We start from the raw sequence: 11166 nt of genomic DNA, 5'->3' as shown, positions 1-11166 counted from the left end.
GCTGCGAAGGACTAGCCAAGAAGAGCGCAAAAGTAGCACAACATGCCTGCCTCCACAGCTTTTTCCTTGGGGACATGCCTAATTCCTGGCTGATTTGCCTTTCTCGTCTTAGGGTTGGGGTTCGGCCTAGGGCTAGGATTTTTAAAATCAGGAAGCCCTGAGTTCCAGGCACACTGGAGCTGTGAAAGGCATCCAAAAGGGAGTGCAAAAGTGCCACAACATGGCTGCTTTCACGGCTTTTTCCTTGGCAAGAAGCCTAACACCAGGCTGATTTACCTTCCCAGGGTTACTGTTAGGCTTAGGCCTAGGGCTAGGATTTTTGAAACTAGGAAGCCCTGGGCTCCAGGCACACTGCAGCTGTTCAAGGCATCCCAAGGGGAGTACAAAAGTGCAACAACATGGCAGCTTTCACAGCTTTTTCCTTGGCACCATCCCTATACCTAGGCTGATTTATCTGCCTAGGGTTAGGGTTAGCGTTAAGCCTAGGGCTTGGATTTCTTTAACCAGGAAGCCCTGAGTTCCAGGCTTACTTCATCTGCCAAAGGCATCCCAAAGGGAGTGCAGAAGTGCCACAACATGGCTGCTTTCACGGCTTTTCCCTTAGGAAGAACCCTAATAGCCGGCTGATTTACCTTCCTAGGGTTACTGTTAGGCTTAGGCCTAGGACTTTTAAAACCAGGAAGCCCTGGGCTCCAGGCACACTGCAGCTGCGAAAGGCATCCCAAGGGGAGCGCAAAAGTGACGCAACTTGGCTGCCACCACTGATATTTCCATGAGACCATCCCGAACCATAGGTTGATTTTCCTTCCTAGGGTTAAGGTTTGAGTTATGCCTAGGGTAAGGGCTCTATTAACCAGAAAGCCCTGAGTTCCAAGAACACAGCAGCTGCGAAGGACTAGCCAAGAAGAGCGCAAAAGTAGCACAACATGCCTGCCTCCACAGCTTTTTCCTTGGGGACATGCCTAATTCCTGGCTGATTTGCCTTTCTCGTCTTAGGGTTGGGGTTCGGCCTAGGGCTAGGATTTTTAAAATCAGGAAGCCCTGAGTTCCAGGCACACTGGAGCTGTGAAAGGCATCCAAAAGGGAGTGCAAAAGTGCCACAACATGGCTGCTTTCACGGCTTTTTCCTTGGCAAGAAGCCTAACACCAGGCTGATTTACCTTCCCAGGGTTACTGTTAGGCTTAGGCCTAGGGCTAGGATTTTTGAAACTAGGAAGCCCTGGGCTCCAGGCACACTGCAGCTGTTCAAGGCATCCCAAGGGGAGTACAAAAGTGCAACAACATGGCAGCTTTCACAGCTTTTTCCTTGGCACCATCCCTATACCTAGGCTGATTTATCTGCCTAGGGTTAGGGTTAGCGTTAAGCCTAGGGCTTGGATTTCTTTAACCAGGAAGCCCTGAGTTCCAGGCTTACTTCATCTGCCAAAGGCATCCCAAAGGGAGTGCAGAAGTGCCACAACATGGCTGCTTTCACGGCTTTTCCCTTAGGAAGAACCCTAATACCCGGCTGATTTACCTTCCTAGAATTACTGTTAGGCTTAGGCCTAGGACTTTTAAAACCAGGAAGCCCTGGGCTCTAGGCACACTGCAGCTGCGAAAGGCATCCCAAGGGGAGCGCAAAAGTGACGCAACTTGGCTGCCACCACTGATATTTCCATGAGACCATCCCGAACCTTAGGCTCATTTTCCTTCCTAGGCTTAAGGTTTGAGTTATGCCTAGGGTAAGGGCTCTATTAACCAGAAAGCCCTGAGTTCCAAGAACACAGCAGCTGCGAAGGACTAGCCAAGAAGAGCGCAAAAGTAGCACAACATGCCTGCCTCCACAGCTTTTTCCTTGGGGACATGCCTAATTCCTGGCTGATTTGCCTTTCTCGTCTTAGGGTTGGGGTTCGGCCTAGGGCTAGGATTTTTAAAATCAGGAAGCCCTGAGTTCCAGGCACACTGCAGCTGTGAAAGGCATCCAAAAGGGAGTGCAAAAGTGCCACAACATGGCTGCTTTCACGGCTTTTTCCTTGGCAAGAAGCCTAACACCAGGCTGATTTACCTTCCCAGGGTTACTGTTAGGCTTAGGCCTAGGGCTAGGATTTTTGAAACTAGGAAGCCCTGGGCTCCAGGCACACTGCAGCTGTTCAAGGCATCCCAAGGGGAGTACAAAAGTGCAACAACATGGCAGCTTTCACAGCTTTTTCCTTGGCACCATCCCTATACCTAGGCTGATTTATCTGCCTAGGGTTAGGGTTAGCGTTAAGCCTAGGGCTTGGATTTCTTTAACCAGGAAGCCCTGAGTTCCAGGCTTACTTCATCTGCCAAAGGCATCCCAAAGGGAGTGCAGAAGTGCCACAACATGGCTGCTTTCACGGCTTTTCCCTTAGGAAGAACCCTAATACCCGGCTGATTTACCTTCCTAGGGTTACTGTTAGGCTTAGGCCTAGGACTTTTAAAACCAGGAAGCCCTGGGCTCCAGGCACACTGCAGCTGCGAAAGGCATCCCAAGGGGAGCGCAAAAGTGATGCAACTTGGCTGCCACCACTGATATTTCCATGAGACCATCCCGAACCATAGGCTGATTTTCCTTCCTAGGGTTAAGGTTTGAGTTACGCTTAGGGTAAGGGCTCTATTAACCAGAAAGCCCTGAGTTCCAAGAACACAGCAGCTGCGAAGGACTACCCAAGAAGAGCGCAAAAGTACCACAACATGCCTGCCTCCACAGCTTTTTCCTTGGGGACATGCCTAATTCCTGGCTGATTTGCCTTTCTCGTCTTAGGGTTGGGGTTCGGCCTAGGGCTAGGATTTTTAAAAGCAGGAAGCCCTGAGTTCCAGGCACACTGCAGCTGTGAAAGGCATCCAAAAGGGAGTGCAAAAGTGCCACAACATGGCTGCTTTCACGGCTTTTTCCTTGGCAAGAAGCCTAACACCAGGCTGATTTACCTTCCCAGGGTTACTGTTAGGCTTAGGCCTAGGGCTAGGATTTTTGAAACTAGGAAGCCCTGGGCTCCAGGCACACTGCAGCTGTTCAAGGCATCCCAAGGGGAGTACAAAAGTGCAACAACATGGCAGCTTTCACAGCTTTTTCCTTGGCACCATCCCTATACCTAGGCTGATTTATCTGCCTAGGGTTAGGGTTAGCGTTAAGCCTAGGGCTTGGATTTCTTTAACCAGGAAGCCCTGAGTTCCAGGCTTACTTCATCTGCCAAAGGCATCCCAAAGGGAGTGCAGAAGTGCCACAACATGGCTGCTTTCACGGCTTTTCCCTTAGGAAGAACCCTAATACCCGGCTGATTTACCTTCCTAGGGTTACTGTTAGGCTTAGGCCTAGGACTTTTAAAACCAGGAAGCCCTGGGCTCCAGGCACACTGCAGCTGCGAAAGGCATCCCAAGGGGAGCGCAAAAGTGACGCAACTTGGCTGCCACCACTGATATTTCCATGAGACCATCCCGAACCATAGGCTGATTTTCCTTCCTAGGGTTAAGGTTTGAGTTATGCCTAGGGTAAGGGCTCTATTAACCAGAAAGCCCTGAGTTCCAAGAACACAGCAGCTGCGAAGGACTAGCCAAGAAGAGCGCAAAAGTAGCACAACATGCCTGCCTCCACAGCTTTTTCCTTGGGGACATGCCTAATTCCTGGCTGATTTGCCTTTCTCGTCTTAGGGTTGGGGTTCGGCCTAGGGCTAGGATTTTTAAAATCAGGAAGCCCTGAGTTCCAGGCACACTGCAGCTGTGAAAGGCATCCAAAAGGGAGTGCAAAAGTGCCACAACATGGCTGCTTTCACGGCTTTTTCCTTGGCAAGAAGCCTAACACCAGGCTGATTTACCTTCCCAGGGTTACTGTTAGGCTTAGGCCTAGGGCTAGGATTTTTGAAACTAGGAAGCCCTGGGCTCCAGGCACACTGCAGCTGTTCAAGGCATCCCAAGGGGAGTACAAAAGTGCAACAACATGGCAGCTTTCACAGCTTTTTCGTTGGCACCATCCCTATACCTAGGCTGATTTATCTGCCTAGGGTTAGGGTTAGCGTTAAGCCTAGGGCTTGGATTTCTTTAACCAGGAAGCCCTGAGTTCCAGGCTTACTTCATCTGCCAAAGGCATCCCAAAGGGAGTGCAGAAGTGCCACAACATGGCTGCTTTCACGGCTTTTCCCTTAGGAAGAACCCTAATACCCGGCTGATTTACCTTCCTAGAATTACTGTTAGGCTTAGGCCTAGGACTTTTAAAACCAGGAAGCCCTGGGCTCTAGGCACACTGCAGCTGCGAAAGGCATCCCAAGGGGAGCGCAAAAGTGACGCAACTTGGCTGCCACCAGTGATATTTCCATGAGACCATCCCGAACCTTAGGCTCATTTTCCTTCCTAGGGTTAAGGTTTGAGTTACGCCTAGGGTAAGGGCTCTATTAACCAGAAAGCCCTGAGTTCCAAGAACACAGCAGCTGCGAAGGACTACCCAAGAAGAGCGCAAAAGTAGCACAACATGCCTGCCTCCACAGCTTTTTCCTTGGGGACATGCCTAATTCCTGGCTGATTTGCCTTTCTCGTCTTAGGGTTGGGGTTCGGCCTAGGGCTAGGATTTTTAAAATCAGGAAGCCCTGAGTTCCAGGCACACTGGAGCTGTGAAAGGCATCCAAAAGGGAGTGCAAAAGTGCCACAACATGGCTGCTTTCACGGCTTTTTCCTTGGCAAGAAGCCTAACACCAGGCTGATTTACCTTCCCAGGGTTACTGTTAGGCTTAGGCCTAGGGCTAGGATTTTTGAAACTAGGAAGCCCTGGGCTCCAGGCACACTGCAGCTGTTCAAGGCATCCCAAGGGGAGTACAAAAGTGCAACAACATGGCAGCTTTCACAGCTTTTTCCTTGGCACCATCCCTATACCTAGGCTGATTTATCTGCCTAGGGTTAGGGTTAGCGTTAAGCCTAGGGCTTGGATTTCTTTAACCAGGAAGCCCTGAGTTCCAGGCTTACTTCATCTGCCAAAGGCATCCCAAAGGGAGTGCAGAAGTGCCACAACATGGCTGCTTTCACGGCTTTTCCCTTAGGAAGAACCCTAATACCCGGCTGATTTACCTTCCTAGGGTTACTGTTAGGCTTAGGCCTAGGACTTTTAAAACCAGGAAGCCCTGGGCTCCAGGCACACTGCAGCTGCGAAAGGCATCCCAAGGGGAGCGCAAAAGTGACGCAACTTGGCTGCCACCACTGATATTTCCATGAGACCATCCCGAACCATAGGCTGATTTTCCTTCCTAGGGTTAAGGTTTGAGTTACGCCTAGGGTAAGGGCTCTATTAACCAGAAAGCCCTGAGTTCCAAGAACACAGCAGCTGCGAAGGACTACCCAAGAAGAGCGCAAAAGTACCACAACATGCCTGCCTCCACAGCTTTTTCCTTGGGGACATGCCTAATTCCTGGCTGATTTGCCTTTCTCGTCTTAGGGTTGGGGTTTGGCCTAGGGCTAGGATTTTTAAAATCAGGAAGCCCTGAGTTCCAGGCACACTGGAGCTGTGAAAGGCATCCAAAAGGGAGTGCAAAAGTGCCACAACATGGCTGCTTTCACGGCTTTTTCCTTGGCAAGAAGCCTAACACCAGGCTGATTTCCCTTCCCAGGGTTACTGTTAGGCTTAGGCCTAGGGCTAGGATTTTTGAAACTAGGAAGCCCTGGGCTCCAGGCACACTGCAGCTGTTCAAGGCATCCCAAGGGGAGTACAAAAGTGCAACAACATGGCAGCTTTCACAGCTTTTTCCTTGGCACCATTCCTATACCTAGGCTGATTTACCTGCCTAGGGTTAGGGTTAGGGTTCAGCCTAGGGCTTGGATTTCTTTAACCAGGAAGCCCTGAGTTCCAGGCTTACTTCATCTGCCAAAGGCATCCCAAAGGGAGTGCAGAAGTGCCACAACATGGCTGCTTTCACGGCTTTTCCCTTAGGAAGAACCCTAATACCCGGCTGATTTACCTTCCTAGGGTTACTGTTAGGCTTAGGCCTAGGACTTTTAAAACCAAGAAGCCCTGGGCTCCAGGCACACTGCAGCTGCGAAAGGCATCCCAAGGGGAGCGCAAAAGTGACGCAACTTGGCTGCCACCACTGATATTTCCATGAGACCATCCCGAAACATAGGTTGATTTTCCTTCCTAGGGTTAAGGTTTGAGTTATGCCTAGGGTAAGGGCTCTATTAACCAAAAAGCCCTGAGTTGCAAGAACACAGCAGCTGCGAAGGACTAGCCAAGAAGAGCGCAAAAGTAGCACAACATGCCTGCCTCCACAGCTTTTTCCTTGGGGACATGCCTAATTCCTGGCTGATTTGCCTTTCTCGTCTTAGGGTTGGGGTTCGGCCTAGGGCTAGGATTTTTAAAATCAGGAAGCCCTGAGTTCCAGGCACACTGCAGCTGTGAAAGGCATCCAAAAGGGAGTGCAAAAGTGCCACAACATGGCTGCTTTCACGGCTTTTTCCTTGGCAAGAAGCCTAACACCAGGCTGATTTACCTTCCCAGGGTTACTGTTAGGCTTAGGCCTAGGGCTAGGATTTTTGAAACTAGGAAGCCCTGGGCTCCAGGCACACTGCAGCTGTTCAAGGCATCCCAAGGGGAGTACAAAAGTGCAACAACATGGCAGCTTTCACAGCTTTTTCCTTGGCACCATCCCTATACCTAGGCTGATTTATCTGCCTAGGGTTAGGGTTAGGGTTCAGCCTAGGGCTTGGATTTCTTTAACCAGGAAGCCCTGAGTTCCAGGCTTACTTCATCTGCCAAAGGCATCCCAAAGGGAGTGCAGAAGTGCCACAACATGGCTGCTTTCACGGCTTTTCCCTTAGGAAGAACCCTAATACCCGGCTGATTTACCTTCCTAGGGTTACTGTTAGGCTTAGGCCTAGGACTTTTAAAACCAGGAAGCCCTGGGCTCCAGGCACACTGCAGCTGCGAAAGGCATCCCAAGGGAAGCGCAAAAGTGACGCAACTTGGCTGCCACCACTGATATTTCCATGAGACCATCCCGAACCATAGGTTGATTTTCCTTCCTAGGGTTAAGGTTTGAGTTATGCCTAGGGTAAGGGCTCTATTAACCAGAAAGCCCTGAGTTCCAAGAACACAGCAGCTGTGAAGGACTAGCCAAGAAGAGCGCAAAAGTAGCACAACATGCCTGCCTCCACAGCTTTTTCCTTGGGGACATGCCTAATTCCTGGCTGATTTGCCTTTCTCGTCTTAGGGTTGGGGTTCGGCCTAGGGCTAGGATTTTTAAAATCAGGAAGCCCTGAGTTCCAGGCACACTGCAGCTGTGAAAGGCATCCAAAAGGGAGTGCAAAAGTGCCACAACATGGCTGCTTTCACGGCTTTTTCCTTGGCAAGAAGCCTAACACCAGGCTGATTTACCTTCCCAGGGTTACTGTTAGGCTTAGGCCTAGGGCTAGGATTTTTGAAACTAGGAAGCCCTTAGCTCCAGGCACACTGCAGCTGTTCAAGGCATCCCAAGGGGAGTACAAAAGTGCAACAACATGGCAGCTTTCACAGCTTTTTCCTTGGCACCATCCCTATACCTAGGCTGATTTATCTGCCTAGGGTTAGGGTTAGCGTTAAGCCTAGGGCTTGGATTTCTTTAACCAGGAAGCCCTGAGTTCCAGGCTTACTTCATCTGCCAAAGGCATCCCAAAGGGAGTGCAGAAGTGCCACAACATGGCTGCTTTCACGGCTTTTCCCTTAGGAAGAACCCTAATACCCGGCTGATTTACCTTCCTAGGGTTACTGTTAGGCTTAGGCCTAGGACTTTTAAAACCAGGAAGCCCTGGGCTCCAGGCACACTGCAGCTGCGAAAGGCATCCCAAGGGGAGCGCAAAAGTGACGCAACTTGGCTGCCACCACTGATATTTCCATGAGACCATCCCGAACCATAGGCTGATTTTCCTTCCTAGGGTTAAGGTTTGAGTTACGCCTAGGGTAAGGGTTCTATTAACCAGAAAGCCCTGAGTTCCAAGAACACAGCAGCTGCGAAGGACTAGCCAAGAAGAGCGCAAAAGTAGCACAACATGCCTGCCTCCACAGCTTTTTCCTTGGGGACATGCCTAATTCCTGGCTGATTTGCCTTTCTCGTCTTAGGGTTGGGGTTCGGCCTAGGGCTAGGATTTTTAAAATCAGGAAGCCCTGAGTTCCAGGCACACTGCAGCTGTGAAAGGCATCCAAAAGGGAGTGCAAAAGTGCCACAACATGGCTGCTTTCACGGCTTTTTCCTTGGCAAGAAGCCTAACACCAGGCTGATTTACCTTCCCAGGGTTACTGTTAGGCTTAGGCCTAGGGCTAGGATTTTTGAAACTAGGAAGCCCTGGGCTCCAGGCACACTGCAGCTGTTCAAGGCATCCCAAGGGGAGTACAAAAGTGCAACAACATGGCAGCTTTCACAGCTTTTTCCTTGGCACCATCCCTATACCTAGGCTGATTTATCTGCCTAGGGTTAGGGTTAGGGTTCAGCCTAGGGCTTGGATTTCTTTAACCAGGAAGCCCTGAGTTCCAGGCTTACTTCATCTGCCAAAGGCATCCCAAAGGGAGTGCAGAAGTGCCACAACATGGCTGCTTTCACGGCTTTTCCCTTAGGAAGAACCCTAATAGCCGGCTGATTTACCTTCCTAGGGTTACTGTTAGGCTTAGGCCTAGGACTTTTAAAACCAGGAAGCCCTGGGCTCCAGGCACACTGCAGCTGCGAAAGGCATCCCAAGGGGAGCGCAAAAGTGACGCAACTTGGCTGCCACCACTGATATTTCCATGAGAGCATCCCGAACCATAGGTTGATTTTCCTTCCTAGGGTTAAGGTTTGAGTTATGCCTAGGGTAAGGGCTCTATTAACCAGAAAGCCCTGAGTTCCAAGAACACAGCAGCTGCGAAGGACTAGCCAAGAAGTGCGCAAAAGTAGCACAACATGCCTGCCTCCACAGCTTTTTCCTTGGGGACATGCCTAATTCCTGGCTGATTTGCCTTTCTCGTCTTAGGGTTGGGGTTTGGCCTAGGGCTAGGATTTTTAAAATCAGGAAGCCCTGAGTTCCAGGCACACTGGAGCTGTGAAAGGCATCCAAAAGGGAGTGCAAAAGTGCCACAACATGGCTGCTTTCACGGCTTTTTCCTTGGCAAGAAGCCTAACACCAGGCTGATTTACCTTCCCAGGGTTACTGTTAGGCTTAGGCCTAGGGCTAGGATTTTTGAAACTAGGAAGCCCTGGGCTCCAGGCACACTGCAGCTGTTCAAGGCATCCCAAGGGGAGTACAAAAGTGCAACAACATGGCAGCTTTCACAGCTTTTTCCTTGGCACCATCCCTATACCTAGGCTGATTTATCTGCCTAGGGTTAGGGTTAGGCTTCAGCCTAGGGCTTGGATTTCTTTAACCAGGAAGCCCTGAGTTCCAGGCTTACTTCATCTGCCAAAGGCATCCCAAAGGGAGTGCAGAAGTGCCACAACATGGCTGCTTTCACGGCTTTTCCCTTAGGAAGAACCCTAATACCCGGCTGATTTACCTTCCTAGGGTTACTGTTAGGCTTAGGCCTAGGACTTTTAAAACCAGGAAGCCCTGGGCTCCAGGCACACTGCAGCTGCGAAAGGCATCCCAAGGGGAGCGCAAAAGTGACGCAACTTGGCTGCCACCACTGATATTTCCATGAGACCATCCCGAACCATAGGTTGATTTTCCTTCCTAGGGTTAAGGTTTGAGTTATGCCTAGGGTAAGGGCTCTATTAACCAGAAAGCCCTGAGTTCCAAGAACACAGCAGCTGCGAAGGACTAGCCAAGAAGAGCGCAAAAGTAGCACAACATGCCTGCCTCCACAGCTTTTTCCTTGGGGACATGCCTAATTCCTGGCTGATTTGCCTTTCTCGTCTTAGGGTTGGGGTTCGGCCTAGGGCTAGGATTTTTAAAATCAGGAAGCCCTGAGTTCCAGGCACACTGGAGCTGTGAAAGGCATCCAAAAGGGAGTGCAAAAGTGCCACAACATGGCTGCTTTCACGGCTTTTTCCTTGGCAAGAAGCCTAACACCAGGCTGATTTACCTTCCCAGGGTTACTGTTAGGCTTAGGCCTAGGGCTAGGATTTTTGAAACTAGGAAGCCCTTAGCTCCAGGCACACTGCAGCTGTTCAAGGCATCCCAAGGGGAGTACAAAAGTGCAACAACATGGCAGCTTTCACAGCTTTTTCCTTGGCACCATCCCTATACCTAGGCTGATTTATCTGCCTAGGGTTAGGGTTAGCGTTAAGCCTAGGGCTTGGATTTCTTTAACCAGGAAGCCCTGAGTTCCAGGCTTACTTCATCTGCCAAAGGCATCCCAAAGGGAGTGCAGAAGTGCCACAACATGGCTGCTTTCACGGCTTTTCCCTTAGGAAGAACCCTAATACCCGGCTGATTTACCTTCCTAGGGTTACTGTTAGGCTTAGGCCTAGGACTTTTAAAACCAGGAAGCCCTGGGCTCCAGGCACACTGCAGCTGCGAAAGGCATCCCAAGGGGAGCGCAAAAGTGACGCAACTTGGCTGCCACCACTGATATTTCCATGAGACCATCCCGAACCATAGGCTGATTTTCCTTCCTAGGGTTAAGGTTTGAGTTACGCCTAGGGTAAGGGTTCTATTAACCAGAAAGCCCTGAGTTCCAAGAACACAGCAGCTGCGAAGGACTAGCCAAGAAGAGCGCAAAAGTAGCACAACATGCCTGCCTCCACAGCTTTTTCCTTGGGGACATGCCTAATTCCTGGCTGATTTGCCTTTCTCGTCTTAGGGTTGGGGTTCGGCCTAGGGCTAGGATTTTTAAAATCAGGAAGCCCTGAGTTCCAGGCACACTGGAGCTGTGAAAGGCATCCAAAAGGGAGTGCAAAAGTGCCACAACATGGCTGCTTTCACGGCTTTTTCCTTGGCAAGAAGCCTAACACCAGGCTGATTTACCTTCCCAGGGTTACTGTTAGGCTTAGGCCTAGGGCTAGGATTTTTGAAACTAGGAAGCCCTGGGCTCCAGGCACACTGCAGCTGTTCAAGGCATCCCAAGGGGAGTACAAAAGTGCAACAACATGGCAGCTTTCACAGCTTTTTCCTTGGCACCATCCCTATACCTAGGCTGATTTATCTGCCTAGGGTTAGGGTTAGGCTTCAGCCTAGGGCTTGGATTTCTTTAACCAGGAAGCCCTGAGTTCCAGGCTTACTTCATCTGCCAAAGGCATCCCAAAGGGA

The sequence above is a fragment of the Ammospiza nelsoni genome, unplaced genomic scaffold (genome assembly GCF_027579445.1).
Source record: "Ammospiza nelsoni isolate bAmmNel1 unplaced genomic scaffold, bAmmNel1.pri scaffold_40, whole genome shotgun sequence".
NCBI lineage: Eukaryota > Metazoa > Chordata > Aves > Passeriformes > Passerellidae > Ammospiza > Ammospiza nelsoni.
Note: the sequence above shows the minus strand (reverse complement) of the source record.